This window comes from Arachis stenosperma, chromosome 3, assembly GCF_014773155.1.
Source record: "Arachis stenosperma cultivar V10309 chromosome 3, arast.V10309.gnm1.PFL2, whole genome shotgun sequence".
NCBI lineage: Eukaryota > Viridiplantae > Streptophyta > Magnoliopsida > Fabales > Fabaceae > Arachis > Arachis stenosperma.
Genome location: NC_080379.1, coordinates 40049097 through 40064674, shown reverse-complemented (window position 1 = coordinate 40064674; position 15578 = coordinate 40049097). Strand labels below are relative to the sequence as shown.

Sequence of the window (15578 nt, the reverse complement as noted above, 5' to 3'; positions counted from 1 at the left end):
TTCCCCCCTAACCCCAAACAAAACGCGTTTTCTTTGCCCCCCCAAAACGCGTTCTTTTTTTATTTTTTTAATTATATATTTTTATTAAAATAAGGGTAGTTTAGGAATAAAATTAAAAATTTTATTAAAAAGGACGATTTTAATACAAATAAAAACGTTAAGGACGATTCAAAATCGAAAATTAGATGAGGGATGGTTTCGATTCTCACCTTCAACATTAGGGACCAAAACAATACTTACCCCTTATAAAATTGGTTCGTAAAATTTATTTAAATCTTTAAATTAAACTAATAAAATAATTATTAAAATTCATGTTCTTTTTAGTAAATTTTCACTTAAAAGTGATTTTGAACCCTATAATCCAAAGACAGAGTTTGTAGAGACACAAAACATAATAAAGCATGACATAGCTGAAGCGCATCCATACTCCTAAATAACAACATTAAAATATAATAACACAGTGACAACACAACATAACAAAGTATGACATACTTGACGAGAAACTGTAATCTTAGTAGCAGTAAGGTCCCAATAGATACTTTGTAAATAAAACTAAAAATCCTAGCTCTAAGCTAAGACGTAGAAGCATGGTTGGTTATTCATTGTGTTCGCTCGTTGAATGGAGCCATTAACAAAGCAACATCAGTGTGCAATCTGATACCATTTTCCTCCATCTGCATTTTGTAAGCAAAGGAGGTTTCAGTAATATAAATAATGATCATTAGAAATGTAAAAGCAACATACTTGAGGCATCAGATTGCGCTAGAAGGCGCCACACATGGCCATCCAGTTGAGGACCCAAATGGCGGAGGTCTTACTGCAGCGATATATACCAGCATTAAGTCATGAAAAAAACACCACAGTTCTCGAGAATTAAAGTAATTGGTTATAGCTAACACATATACCATGTCTGAGCAAAAGGAAGGCCGTTGCGGCGGCAACTCCAGAACATCTAATATATCCCACCTTGGTGGAGAAGTCCTCTTCATATGTGGACTCTGCAATGATTGCGGCAACATTATCTCCCTGATTGTTTGAATCGATTATTAGATTTTTAATTTGTCAAAATAGACTTGAGTTAATTCCCGGGTAGTTGATGAGCGGATAATTTATACGCTTTTTGGCATTGTTTTTAGTATGTTTTTAGTATATTTTAGTTAGTTTTTATTATATTTTTATTAGTTTTTAGTTAAAATTTACTTTTCTGGGCTTTACTATGAGTTTGTGTTTTTTTCTATGATTTCAGGTATTTTCTGGCTGAAATTGAGGGACCTGAGCAAAAATCTAATTCAGAGGCTGAAAAGGACTGCAGATGCTGTTGGATTCTGACCTCCCTGCACTCGAAATAGATTTTCTGGAGCTACAAAAGCCCAATTGGCGTGCTCTCAATTGCGTTGGAAAGTAGACATCCTGGGCTTTCCAGCAATGTTTAATAGTCTATACTTTGCCCGAGATTTGATGGCCCAAACTGGCGTTGCAAATCAGCTTTAGAATTCCCGCTGTTTAACGCCGGAACTGGCACAAAAATTGGAGTTAAACGCCTAAACTGGTATAAAAGCTGGCGTTTAACTCCAGAAAAAGTCTCTACACATGAAAGCTTCAATGCTCAGCCCAAGCACACACCAAGTGGACCCCGGAAGTGGATTTTTACGTCATTTACTCATTTCTGTATACCCTAGGTTACTAGTTCACTATTAATAGGATCTTTTGACATTGTATCTTTACCTCATGACACTTTACATGTTTCTCATTGTATCTTCTACAGCATGAGTCTCTAAACCCCATGGTTGGGGGTGAGGAGCTCTGCTGTGTCTTGATGGATTAATGCAATTACTACTGTTTTTCATTCAATCATGCTTGCTTCTATTCTAAGATATCACTTGTTTCTAAACTTGATGAATGTGATGATCCGTGACACTCATCATCATTCTCACCTATGAACGTGTGCCTGACAACCACCTCCGTTCTACCTTAGATTGAGTAGATATCTCTTGGATTCCTTAATCAGAATCTTCGTGGTATAAGCTAGAATTGATGGCGGCATTCAAGAGAATCCGGAAGGTCTAAACCTTGTCTGTGGTATTCTGAGTAGGATTCAAGGATTGAATGACTGTGACGAGCTTCAAACTCCTGAAGGCTGGGCGTTAGTGAGAGACGCAAAAGAATCACTGGATTCTATTCCGACCTGATTGAGAACTGACAGATGATTAGCCATGCTGTGACAGAGCGCGTTGAACATTTTCACTGAGAGGATGGGAGGTAGCCATTGACAACGGTGAAACCCTACATACAGCTTGCCATGGAAGGAGTCTTGCGTGCTTGAAGAAGAAGACAGTAGGAAAGCAGAGATTCAAAAGATAGAGCATCTCCAAAACCTCAACTTGTTCCCCATTACTGCAAAACAAGTACTTATTTCATGTTCTTTTGCTTTTTACAATCAACCCTGATAATTATTGATATCCTGACTAAGAGTTACAAGATAACCATAGCTTGCTTCAAGCCGACAATCTCCGTGGGATCGACCCTTACTCACGTAAGGTATTACTTGGACGACCCAGTGCACTTGCTGGTTAGTTGTGCGGGATTGCAAAAGTGTGATTGCAATTTCGTGCACCAAGTTTTTGGCGCCGTTTCCGGGGATTGTTCGAGTTTGAACAATTGACGATTTATCTTGTTGCTTAGATTAGGACTGTTTTATTTTTGTTGGTTTAGAGTCTTTCATTTGATTTTAGTTTCATATTTTAAGTTTGGTGTCTTCCTTGTGTTTTCCTTTAAGTTTTCGAAAATTTGTGTTTGATTTTCTAAAAATTTTAAGTTTGGTGTCTTTTGTGCTTTTATTCACTTAAAATTTTTTCAAAAAAAGTGTTCTTGGTGTTCATCTTGACATTCAAAGTTTTCTTGTTTGTTCTCTTTGTTTTGATCTAAAATTTTTAAGTTTAGTGTCTTTTTGTTGTTTTTCTCTTCCCTCATTAAATTTTAAAAAATCAAAAAAATATCCTTTCCTTATTTTACTCATATTTTTCGAAATTTTGCATTAATTTAGTCAAAGATTTTCAAAATCATATCTTTTTTTTAGTCAAGTCAAAATTCTAATTTCAAAAATTGATCTTTTCAAATCTTTTTCAAAAATCAAATCTTTTTAATTTTTTTCAATCATCTCTTTTTAATTGATTAATTAATTTAGTTTTCAATTTGCTTTAATTTTATTTTCTTTTAGTTTTCGAAATCTTACTTTATTTTCTTTTCCATTTATTTTATTTCATTATTTTTGGTCACTTTTAATTAAAATTTTTTTTTTTACTTTACCTGTGAATCCATATCATTTCCCTTTCTCCATCATGGACCTAAGTGGAATTGAGCAGTCCAGAAGGACTCTGGGGTCATATGCTAACCCCATTACAGCTGCATATGGGAGTAGCATCTGTATACCTCCCATTAAAGCAAGTAGCTTTGAGCTAAATCCTCAACTCATTATCATGGTGTAGCAAAATTGCCAGTATTCCGGTCTTCCACAGGAAGAACCTACTGAGTTTCTGGCACAATTTTTACAAATTGCTGACACAGTACGTGATAAAGAGGTAGATCAGGATGTCTACAGATTATTACTGTTTCCATTTGCTGTAAAAGATCAAGCTAAGAGGTGGTTGAATAACCAACCCACAGCAAGCATAAAAACATGGAGACAGTTATCAGATAAATTCCTGAATCAATTTTACCCTCCAAAAAGGATGACACAGCTAAGGCTAGACATCCAAGGCTTTAAACAAGAGGATAATGAATCCCTTTATAATGCCTGGGAGAGGTATAGAGGTATGCTAAGAAAATGCCCCTCTAAAATGTTTTCAGAGTAGGTACAGTTAGACATCTTCTACTATGGGCTTACAGAAAAAGCTCAGATGTCTCTAGACCACTCAGCTGGTGGATCTATACATATGAGGAAGACGATTGAAGAGGCTCAAGAGCTTATAGATACTGTTGCTAAAAATCAACATTTGTACTCTAGCAATGAGTCCTCTACAAAAGAAGAAGTTATGGCAGTAGCCACTGATCCTAATCCTCAAGAACAAATGGTTAAGCTTCATCAGCAATTACACCTGATGACAAAACAGTTAGCAGAATTTAAAGAGATGCTCCAAAACACTAAAAATGCTAACAAAAATATGGAAGCACAATTGAATCAGACAAGACAGCAACTATCTAAACAAATAACAGAAGAATGCCAAGCTGTTAAATTAAGGAGTGGGAAGACATTGAATATATCAACTCAAAGCAGCAGAAAGCTAAGAAAGGAACAACTAACAGAGGAGGACCAACCAATTACCCAAAATCCCTCTGAGGACAGTAAGAGCCCAGAGAGGAATGATTCTGGCGTTCAAACGCCAGAAAAGGGTAAGAAAGTGGCGTTAAACGCCCAATAGGTAGCCACTTCTGGCGTTCAAACGCCAGAAAAGGGTTGCAATCTAGCGTTAAACGCCCAAAAAGCACCCAATCCTGGCGTTCAAATGCCACAAAGGGGTCAGACACTTGCAAGTGCTGATAACAACCCCCTTAAGCAGGCTTCTCCAACCACTTCTGTAGGAAATAAACCTGCAGCAACTGAGGTTGAAGAATATAAAGCCAAGATGCCTTATCCTCAGAAACTCCGCCAAGCGGAACAGGATAAGCAATTTTCCCGCTTTGCAGACTATCTAAGGACTCTTGAAATAAAGATTCCGTTTGTAGAGGCACTTGAGCAAATACCCTCTTATGCTAAGTTCATGAAAGAGATCTTAAGTCATAAGAAGGATTGGAGAGAAACTGAAAAAGTTTTTCTCACTGAAGAATGCAGTGCAGTCATTTTAAAGAGCTTACCAGAGAAGCTTAAAGATCCTGGAAGCTTTATGATACCATGCACATTAGAGGGTACTTGTACCAAGAAAGCTCTATGTGACCTTGGGGCAAGTATCAACCTAATACCTGCATCCACTATCAGAAAGCTTGGCTTGACTGAAGAGGTCAAACCAACCCGGATATGTCTTCAACTTGCTGATGGCTCCATTAAATACCCATCAGGCATAATTGAGGACATGATTGTCAAGGTTGGGCCATTTGCCTTTCCCACTGACTTTGTAGTGCTGGAAATGGAGGAGCACAAGAGTGCAACTCTCATTCTAGGAAGACCTTTCCTAGCAACTGGACGAACCCTCATTGACATCCAAAAAGGGGAATTAACCCTGAGAGTCAATGAGGATGAGTTCAAGTTGAATGTTGTCAAAGCTATGCAGCATCCAGACACATCAAATGACTGCATGAGCGCTGATATTATTGACTCTTTAGTGGAGGAGGTCAATATGACTGAAAGTCTTGAATCAGAGCTAGAGGACATCTTTAAAGATGTTCAGCCTGATCTGGAGGAACTAAAGAAAATAAAAGAAATTCTAAAAATTCCTCAAGAAGAAGATAAGCCTCCTAAACCCGAGCTCAAGCCACTACCACCATCCCTGAAATATGCATTTCTGGGAGAAGGTGACACTTTTTCAGTGATCATAAGCTCTGCTTTAAATCCACAGGAAGAGGAAGCACTAATTCAAGTGCTAAGGACACACAAGACAGCTCTTGGGTGGTCCATTAGTGATCTTAAGGGCATTAGCCCAGCAAGATACATGCACAAGATCCTATTGGAGGATGATGCTAAGCCAGTGGTTCAACCACAAAGGCGGCTAAATCCAGCCATGAAGGAGGTGGTGCAGAAAGAGGTCACTAAGTTACTAGAGGCTGGGATTATTTATCCTATTTCTGATAGCCCCTGGGTGAGCCCTGTCCACGTTGTCCCCAAGAAGGGAGGCATAACAGTGGTTCATAATGAAAAGAATGAACTGGTTCCTACAAGAACAGTTACAGGGTGGCGTATGTGTATTGACTACAGAAGGCTTAACACAGCCACCAGGAAGGATCATTTTCCTTTACCATTCATAGACCAGATGCTAGAGAGACTGGCAGGTCATGAATATTACTGCTTTTTGGATGGCTATTCAGGTTACAACCAAATTGCAGTAGATCCTCAAGACCAAGAGAAAACAGCATTTACATGTCCTTCTGGAGTATTTGCCTACAGAAGGATGCCTTTTGGTCTGTGCAATGCACCTGCAACCTTTCAGAGGTGCATGCTCTCTATCTTCTCAGATATGGTAGAGAAATTTCTGGAAGTCTTCATGGATGACTTTTCAGTATTTGGAGACTTATTCAGCTCCTGCCTTAACCATCTAGCACTTGTTCTGAAAAGATGCCAAGAGACCAACCTAGTTTTAAACTGGGAAAAATGTCACTTTATGGTGACTGAAGGGATTGTCCTTGGGCATAAAATTTCAAACAAGGGAATAGAGGTGGATCAAGCTAAAGTTGAAGTAATTGAAAAATTACCACCACCTACCAATGTTAAGGCAATCAGAAGCTTTCTGGGGCATGCAGGATTCTACAGAAGGTTTGATGAGCGGATAATTTATACGCTTTTTGGCATTGTTTTCATATAGTTTTTAGTAAGTTTGAGCTACTTTTAGGGATGTTTTCATTAGTTTTTATGTTAAATTCACATTTCTGGACTTTACTATGAGTTTGTGTGTTTTTCTGTGATTTCAGGTAAATTCCGACTGAAATTGAGGGATTTGAGCAAAACTCTGAAAATTGCTGACAAAAGGACTGCTGATGCTGTTGGATTCTGACCTCCCTGCACTCGAAATGGATTTTCTGGAGCTACAGAACTCCAATTGGCGCGCTCTCAACGGCGTTGGAAAGTAGACATCCAGGGCTTTCCAGAAATATATAATATTCCATACTTTATTCGAAGAATGACGACGTAACTTGGCGTTGAACGCCAAGTACACGCTGCTGTCTGGAGTTAAACGCCAGAAAAACGTCATTATCCGGAGTTGAACGCCCAAAACACGTCATAACTCAGAGTTCAACTCCAAAAGAAGCCTCTGCTCGTGTATTGATCAAGCTCAGCCCAAGCACACACCAAGTGGGTCCCGGAAGTGGATTTATGCATCAATTACTTATTCATGTAAACCCTAGGAGCTAGTTTATTATAAATAGGATGATTTACTAATGTATTAGACATCTTTGGTCTCAGTTTTGTTTTATTCTTCATCCTAAGAGACTATTGATCACGTTTTAGGGGGCTGGCCATTCGGCCATGCCTGGACCTCTTTCACTTATGTATTTTCAACGGTGGAGTTTCTGCACACCATAGATTAAGGGTGTGGAGCTCTACTGTACCTCAAAGATTAATGAAGTTCTATTTTCTTTTATTCGAATTCCTCTCTTATTCTTATTCCAAGATATTCATTCGTACCCAAGAACATGATGAATGTGATGATTAAATAACCATCATTCTCATTCTCACTTATGAACGCGCGTGATTGACAACCACTTCCGTTCTACATGCAACAGAGCTTGAATGTGTATCTCTTAGATTCTCCAACAGAATCTTCGTGGTATAAGCTAGATAGATGGCGGCATTTATGAGGATCCGGAAAGTCCAACCTTGTCTGTGGTGTTCCGAGTAGGATCCTGGGAATCCGGAAAGTCTAACCTTGTCTGTGGTGTTCCGAGTAGGATTCCGGTAATGAATGACTGTGACGTGCTTCAAACCTGTAACCTGCTGGGCGTTAGTGACAGACGCAAAAAAGGGATTCTATTCCAGTAGGGGAGGGAACCAACCGGTGATTGGCCGTACTGTGACAGAGTGCGTGAGCATTAGCTTTCACTGCAAGGATGGGATGTAGCTATCAACCATGGGTGATGCCTCCAGACTGGTTAGCTGTGCGAGTGACAGCCGCATAGGATATTTCCCCGTGAGGATGAAAGTAGACACAGTTGATGGTGAACCCCTATACAAAGCTTGCCATGGAAAGGAGTAAGAAGGATTGAGTGGAAGCAGTAGGAAAGCAGGCGTCCTTGAGCCATACAGCATCTGCATATACTTAACTGATACCTCTACTAATGAATCTACATAAGTACTTCTATCCTTTTTATTATTTATTTTCTTATTTCTATTTTCGAAACCCATAAATCAATATTTAATCTGCCTGACTGAGATTTATAAGGTGACCATAGCTTGCTTCATACCAACAATCTCTGTGGATTCGACCCTTACTCACGTAAGGTTATTATTTGGACGACCCAGTACACTTGCTGGTTAGTTGAACGGAGTTGTGAATTCCAATAAAGAAAATAAACAGTGCCCTAAGGGTATATTCATACTAAAGCTCAAAAGATAGAAGAACATAGTGATCACAATTTCGTCCACCAAGTTTTTTGGCGCCGTTGCCGGGGATTGTTCGAGTATGGACAACTGACGGTTCATCTTGTTGCTCAGATTAGGTAATTTTCTTTTCAAAAATCTTTTTCAAAATTTTCTTTTTCGTTTTTCAAACCATTATTTTCGAAAAAAAATTTAATAAAAATCCAAAAAAATTAGAAAATCATAAAAACTAAAAATATTTTGTGTTTCTTGTTTAAGTCTTGAGTCAATTTTTAAGTTTGGTGTCAATTGCATGCTTTAAAAATCTTTTCTAGCATTTTTCGAAAATTCCATTGATGAGCGGATAATTTGTACGCTTTTTGGCATTGTTTTTAGTATGTTTTTAGTAGTTTGAGTTGAGTTTTTAGTATATTTTTATTAGTTTTTAGTTAAAATTTACTTTTCTGGACTTTACTATGAGTTTGTGTGTTTTTCTGTGATTTCAGGTATTTTCTGGCTGAAATTGAGGGACCTGAGCAAAAATCTGATCCAGAGACTGAAAAGGACTGCAGATGTTGTTGGATTCTGACCTCCCTGCACTCGAAGTGGATTTTCTGGAGCTACAGAAGCCCAATTGGCGCGCTCTCAACGGCGTTGGAAAGTAGACATCCTGGGCTTTCCAGCAATATATGATAGTTTATACTTTGCCCAAGAATTGATGGCCCAAACCGGCGTTCAAAGTCACCCTCAGAAATTCCAGCGTTAAACGCCGGAACTGGCACCAAAATGGGAGTTAAACGCCCAAACTGGAATAAAAGTTGGCGTTTAACTCCAAGAAGAGTCTCTACACGAAAATGCTTCAATGCTCAGCCCAAGCACACACCAAGTGGGCCCGGAAGTGGATTTTTATGTCATTTACTCATCTTTGTAATTCTTAAGCTACTAGTTCCCTATAAATAGGACCTTTTACTATTGTATTTTCATCTTCGGACATCTAGTTCTTAGATCATTTGAGAGGCTGGCCTCACGGCCATGCCTAGACCTTGTTCTTATGTATTTTCAACGGTGGAGTTTCTACACACCATAGATTAAGGTGTGGAGCTCTGCTGTACCTCGAGTATTAATGCAATTACTATTGTTCTTCCATTCAATTCCGCTTATTCTTGTTCCAAGATATCACTTGTTCTTCAACTTGATGGATGTGATGATCTGTGACACTCATCATCATTCTCACTCATGAACAAGGTGACTGACAACCATTCTTGTTCTACAAGCATATGAGGCTTAGTGAATATCTTGGATTCTTAATCGGAGTCTTCGTGGTATAGGCGAGAACTGATGGCGGCATTCAAGAGAATCCGGAAGGTCTAAACCTTGTCTGTGGTATTCTGAGTAGGATTCAATGATTGAATGACTGTGACGTGCTTCAAACTCCTGAGGGCGGGGCGTTAGTGACAGACGCAAAAGAATCACTGGATTCTATTCCGGCCTGATTGAGAACCGACAGATAGATAGCCGATGCTGTGACAGAGCATCAGGAACGTATTTCCAATGAGAGGATGGGAGGTAGCCATTGACAACGGTGAAACCCTTGCATAAGCTTGCCATGGAAAGGAGTAAGAAGGATTGGATGAAGACATTAGGAAAGCAGAGAGACGGAAGGGAAGGCATCTTCATTCGCTTATCTGAAGCTCTCACCAATGATATGCATAAGTATCTCTATCTTTATCTTTATGCTTTATTCGTTTATCACTATACCCATTTGAGTCTGCCTGACTGAGATTTACAAGGTGACCATAGCTTGCTTCATACCAACAATCTCCGTGGGATCGACCCTTACTCACGTAAGGTATTACTTGGACGACCCAGTGCACTTGCTGGTTAGTTGTGCGAAGTTGTAGTGATCACAATTTCGTGCACCAAGTTTTTGGCGCCGTTGCCGGGGATTGTTTGTGTATGAACAACTGACGGTTCATCTTGTTGCTTAGATTAGGTATTATTTTTCTTCAGAGTTCTTAAGAATGAATTCTAGTGTTTCAAGGTGATGTTCTTATCATCACCAAAGCTGATTGATCATCATCAATTTAGCTCTTGAATGCAATGTCCTGCTGAAGCTTGGCTAGCTATGTCTAATTCCTTTAGACTAAAGCTTTAGACTAACATTGCATGATTCCTGGAATTCTCATTAAGAATTTTGATACCTTTATTTTCCTTTTCACTTAATTTTCGAAAAATCCAAAAAAATTACAAAATCATAAAAACCAAAAATATTTCTTGTTTAAGTCTAGTGTCTCATTTTAAGTTTGGTGTCAATTGCATGTTTCTGTTCTTCTTGCATTTTTCGAATTCATGCAAGTGTCTTCATTAATCTTCAAGTTGTTCTTGATGATTTCCTTGTTTTGATCTTTGAATTCTATTGACTTGAGTGTTTTGTTGTTTTCTCATATGCATTCTCATTTAGTTAGTGTCAGTAGTGTACAAACTGCTAAGTTTGGTGTCTTGTATGCATTGTTATTTGATTTTAGTTGCATTTTGATTATTCCTCATTATTAAAAATCCAAAAATATTTTTAATTTGTGTCTTTTCAAGTCAATAATACAGAGAATTGAAGATTCAGAACATACTGCAGAGGAATCACACAGAAAAAGCTGGGCATTCAAAAATGCCCAGTGAAGAAGACAGACTGGCGTTTAAACGCCAGCCAGGGTGCCTGGCTGGGCGTTTAACGCCCAAAAGGGTAGTAGTTTGGGCGTTAAACGCCAGAATGTGCACCATTCTGGGCGTTTAATGCCAGAATGGTGCTAGGGGGAAGATTTTGTTTTCAAATCAATTTTTTTTCAAGTTTTCAAAGTTTTTCAAAATCAAATCTTTTTCAAATCATATCTTTTCAATCAAATGTTTTCAAAATTAATTTCTTTCCTTTTTCAAAGATACTTACTAACAATTAATGATTTGATTGAACATTTTTTGCCTTTTCTGTTGAGGAAGGTTTTATGTTTGAATCATATCTTTTCTTGTTAGGCAAGTTATTTATTTTCAAATCAAATCTTTTTTAAAATTGTTTTCAAATCATATCTTTTCAATCACATCTTTTTAAAACCAATCATATCTTCTTAACTACATCTTTGTCAAAATAGTTTACAATCAAATCTTTTTGATTTCTAATTTAAAAATCTTTTTCAAAAATCACTTGATTTCTTTTCCACTTTTGTTTTCGAAAATCAATTAGTGTTTTTCAAAAATGTTTTCAAAATATTTTAATTAATTTTCGAAAAATTACTTCCCTCCTTCTCACATCCTTCTATTTATGGAGTACCACTCCTTCTTAATGCACAATTCGAACCTTATCTAAGTAAAGTTCGAATTCTTCTTCTCCTTCTTCTTTCTATTTCTTTTTTCCTCTGACACCTCAAGGAATCTCTATACTATGACATAGAGGACTCCACATTTTCTTGTTCTCTTCTCTTTCATATGAGCAGGAGCAGAGACAAAGGCATTCTTGTTGAAGCTGACCCTGAACCCGAAAAGACCTTGAAGAGAAAACTAAGAGAAGCCAAAGCACAACTCTCTTTAGAAGACCTGACCGAATTCTTCAAAGAAGAAGAAGACATGGCAGCCGAAAACAACAATAATGCAAACAATGCAAGGAAGGTGCTGGGTGACTTTACTGCACCTACTCCTGATTTTTATGGGAGAAGCATCTCTATCCCTGCCATTGGAGCAAACAACTTTGAGCTTAAACCTCAATTAGTTTCTCTAATGCAACAGAATTGCAAGTTCCATGGACTTCCAATGGAAGATCCTCATCAGTTCTTAGCTGAATTCTTGCAAATCTGTGACACAGTCAAGACTAATGGGGTAGACCCTGATGTCTATAGACTGATGCTATTCCCTTTTGCTGTAAGAGACAGAGCTAGGACATGGTTGGACTCTCAACCTAAAGAAAGCCTGGACTCTTGGGAAAAGCTAGTCAATGCCTTCTTGGCAAAGTTCTTTCCACCTCAAAGATGGAGCAAGCTTAGAGTGGAAGTCCAAACTTTCAGACAGAAGGATGGAGAATCCCTCTATGAAGCTTGGGAAAGATACAAACAATTAATCAGAAAATGTCCTTCTGACATGCTTTCTGAATGGAGCATCATAGGTATTTTCTATGATGGTCTCTCTGAACTATCCAAGATGTCTTTGGATAGCTCTGCTGGAGGATCTCTTCATCTGAAGAAGACGCCTACAGAGGCTCAAGAGCTCATTGAAATGGTTGCAAATAACCAATTCATGTACACTTCTGAAAGGAATCCTGTGAACAATGGGACAAGTCAGAAGAAAGGAGTTCTTGAGATTGATGCTCTGAATGCCATATTGGCTCAGAACAAGATATTGACTCAACAAGTCAATTTGATTTCTCAAAGTCTGTCTGGAATGCAAAATGCACCAAGCAGTACTAAGGAGGCTTCATCTGAGGAAGAAGCTTATGATTCTGAGAACCCTTCAATGGAAGAGGTGAATTACCTAGGAGAACCCTATGGAAACACCTATAATTCTTCATGGAGAAATCACCCAAATCTCTCATGGAAGAATCAAGAGAGACCTCAACAAGGTTTCAATAATAATGGTGGAAGAAACAGGTTTAACAATGGCAAACCTTTTCCATCATCTTCTCAGCAACAGACAGAGAATCCTAAGCAGAATCCCTCTGACTTAGCAACCATGGTCTCTGATCTAATCAAAACCACTCAAAGTTTCATGACTGAAACAAGGTCCTCCATTAGAAATTTGGAGGTACAAGTGGGACAGCTGAGTAAGAAAATTACTGAACTCCCTCCAAGTACTCTTCCAAGCAATACAGAAGAAAATCCAAAAGGAGAGTGCAAAGCCATAAACATGGCCGAATTAGGAGAGGATGGAGAGGAAGTGGACGCCACTGAGGAACACCTCAATGGGCGTGCACTGACCTCCAATAAGTTCCCTAATGAGGAACCATGGGAATCTGAGGCTCAAAATGAGACCATAGAGATTCCATTGGACTTACTTCTGCCTTTCATGAGCTCTGATGAGTATTCTTCCTCTGAAGAGGATGAGTATGTCACTGAAGAGCAAGTTGCTAAATACCTTGGAGCAATCATGAAGTTAAATGACAAGTTATTTGGAAATGAGACTTGGGAGAATGAACCTCCTTTGCTCACCAAAGAACTGGATGACTTGTCTAGGCAGAAATTACCTCAAAAGAGACAAGATCCTGGGAAGTTTTCAATACCTTGTACCATAGGCACCATGACCTTCAAGAAAGCTCTGTGTGACTTAGGGTCAAGTGTAAACCTCATGCCTCTCTCAGTAATGGAGAAGCTAAGGATCTTTGAGGTACAAGCTGCAAAAATCTCACTAGAGATGGCAGACAACTCAAGAAAACAAGCTTATGAACTTGTAGAGAATGTTTTGGTTAAGATTGAAGACCATTACATCCCTACTGATTTCATAGTCCTAGAGACTGGGAAGTGCATGGATGAAACCATCATCCTTGGCAGACCCTTCCTAGCCACAGCAAAGGCTGTGATTGATGTTGATGGAGGTGAACTGATCATTCAAGTGAATGGAGAATCCTTTGTGTTTAAGGCTCAAGGATATCCCTCTGTCACCATAGAGATGAAGCATGAAGAGCTTCTCTCAAATCAGAGTCAAGAAGAGCCCCACAGTCAAACTCTAAGTTTGGTGTTGGGAGGCCACAACCAAACTCTAAGTTTGGTGTTGAACCCCCACATTCAAACTCTAAGTTTGGTGTTGGGAGGTTCCAACATTGCTCTGAGTATCTGTGAGGCTCCATGAGAGCTCTCTGTCAAGCTACTGACATTAAAGAAGCGCTTGTTGGGAGGCAACCCAATGATTATAATTTATATAGTTTCTTTTGTTATTTTATGTTTTTTGTAGGTTGATGATCATAAGAAGTCACAAAATCCATTAAAAAAGCAAAAACAAAATGAAAAACAGGAAGAAAAACAGCACACCCTGGAGGAAGATGTTGCTGGCGTTCAAACGCCAGTAAACCTAGCAGTTGGGCGTTTAACGCCCAGTCTGGCACCATTCTGGGCGTTTAACGCCAGAAAGGGGCACCAGACTGGCGTTAAACGCCAGAAAAGGGTAAGAACCTGGCGTTAAACGCCAGGAATGGGCATCAGCCCGGCGTTTAACGCCAGAAATGGCTCAAAACGTGATTTTGAGTGCCATTTGGTGTAGGGATGACTTTTCCTTGACACCTCAGGATCCCCACCAACCCACCACACTCTCTCTTCTTCTTCACCCATTCACCAATCACCTCAATACCTCTTCCCCATAAACCCTTCTTCACTCCTTCATTTTCACACCACCTAAACACCACTTCTCCCCCTCTATGGCCGAAACACAAGCCACCTCCATCTCCTCCATTTCTTCTTCTTCTACTCTCTTCTTTCTTCTTTTGCTCGAGGACGAGCAAACCTTTTAAGTTTGGTGTGGTAAAAGCGTTGCTTTTCGTTTTTCCATAACCATTTATGGCATCCAAGGCTGGAGAAACCTCTAGAAAGAGGAAAGGGATGGCAAAAGCTTCCACCTCCGAGTCATGGGAGATGGAGAGATTCATCTCAAGGGATGCACTTTCCTCCACAAGACTATTGGGAGCAAATCAACACCTCCCTAGGAGAATTGAGTTCCAACATGGGACAACTAAGGGTGGAGCACCAAGAACACTCCATTCTCCTCCATGAAATTAGAGAAGATCAAAGAATCATGAGAGAGGAGCAACAAAGACAAGGAAGAGACATTGAGGAGCTCAAACACTCCATAAGGCCTTCAAGAGGAAGAACAAGCCGCCATCACTAAGGTGGACCCGTTCTTTAATCTCCTTGTTCTTTATTTTCTTGTTTTTCGAATTTTTATGCTTATGTTTATCTATGTTTGTGTCTTATGATCATTAGTGTCTTAGTGTCTATGCCTTAAAGCTATGAATATGAATCCATCACCTTTCTTAAATGAAAACTGTTTTTATCACAAAAGAACAAGAAGTACAGGATTTCAAATTCATCTTTAAAACTAGCTTAATTAGTTTGATGTGGTGACAATACTTTTTGTTTTCTGAATGTATGCTTGAACAGTGCATATGTCTTTTGAATTTGTTGTTCATGAATGTTAAAAATTGTTGGCTCTTGAAAGAATGAAAAAGGAGACATGTTACTGAGGATCTGAAAAATCATAAAAATGATTCTTGAAGCAAGAAAAAGCAGTGAATACAAAAAAAAAAAAAAGAAGAAAAAAAGGGAAGGAGAAAAACGAAAAAAAGAGAAAGAGAAAAGAAAGAAAAAAAGAAATAAAGTTGTGATCCAAGGCAATAAGA

At 38.8% G+C, this 15578-nt stretch overlaps 1 non-coding gene across 1 annotated transcript; it reads right to left on the bottom strand.

The window, feature by feature from the left end:
* Positions 1–12235: 12235 nt before the first annotated feature.
* LOC130971832 (small nucleolar RNA R71) lies at positions 12236–12343 on the bottom strand. The gene has a single exon (XR_009083039.1). It is a non-coding gene; the product is annotated as a small nucleolar RNA R71 (small nucleolar RNA).
* Positions 12344–15578: the final 3235 nt, after the last annotated feature.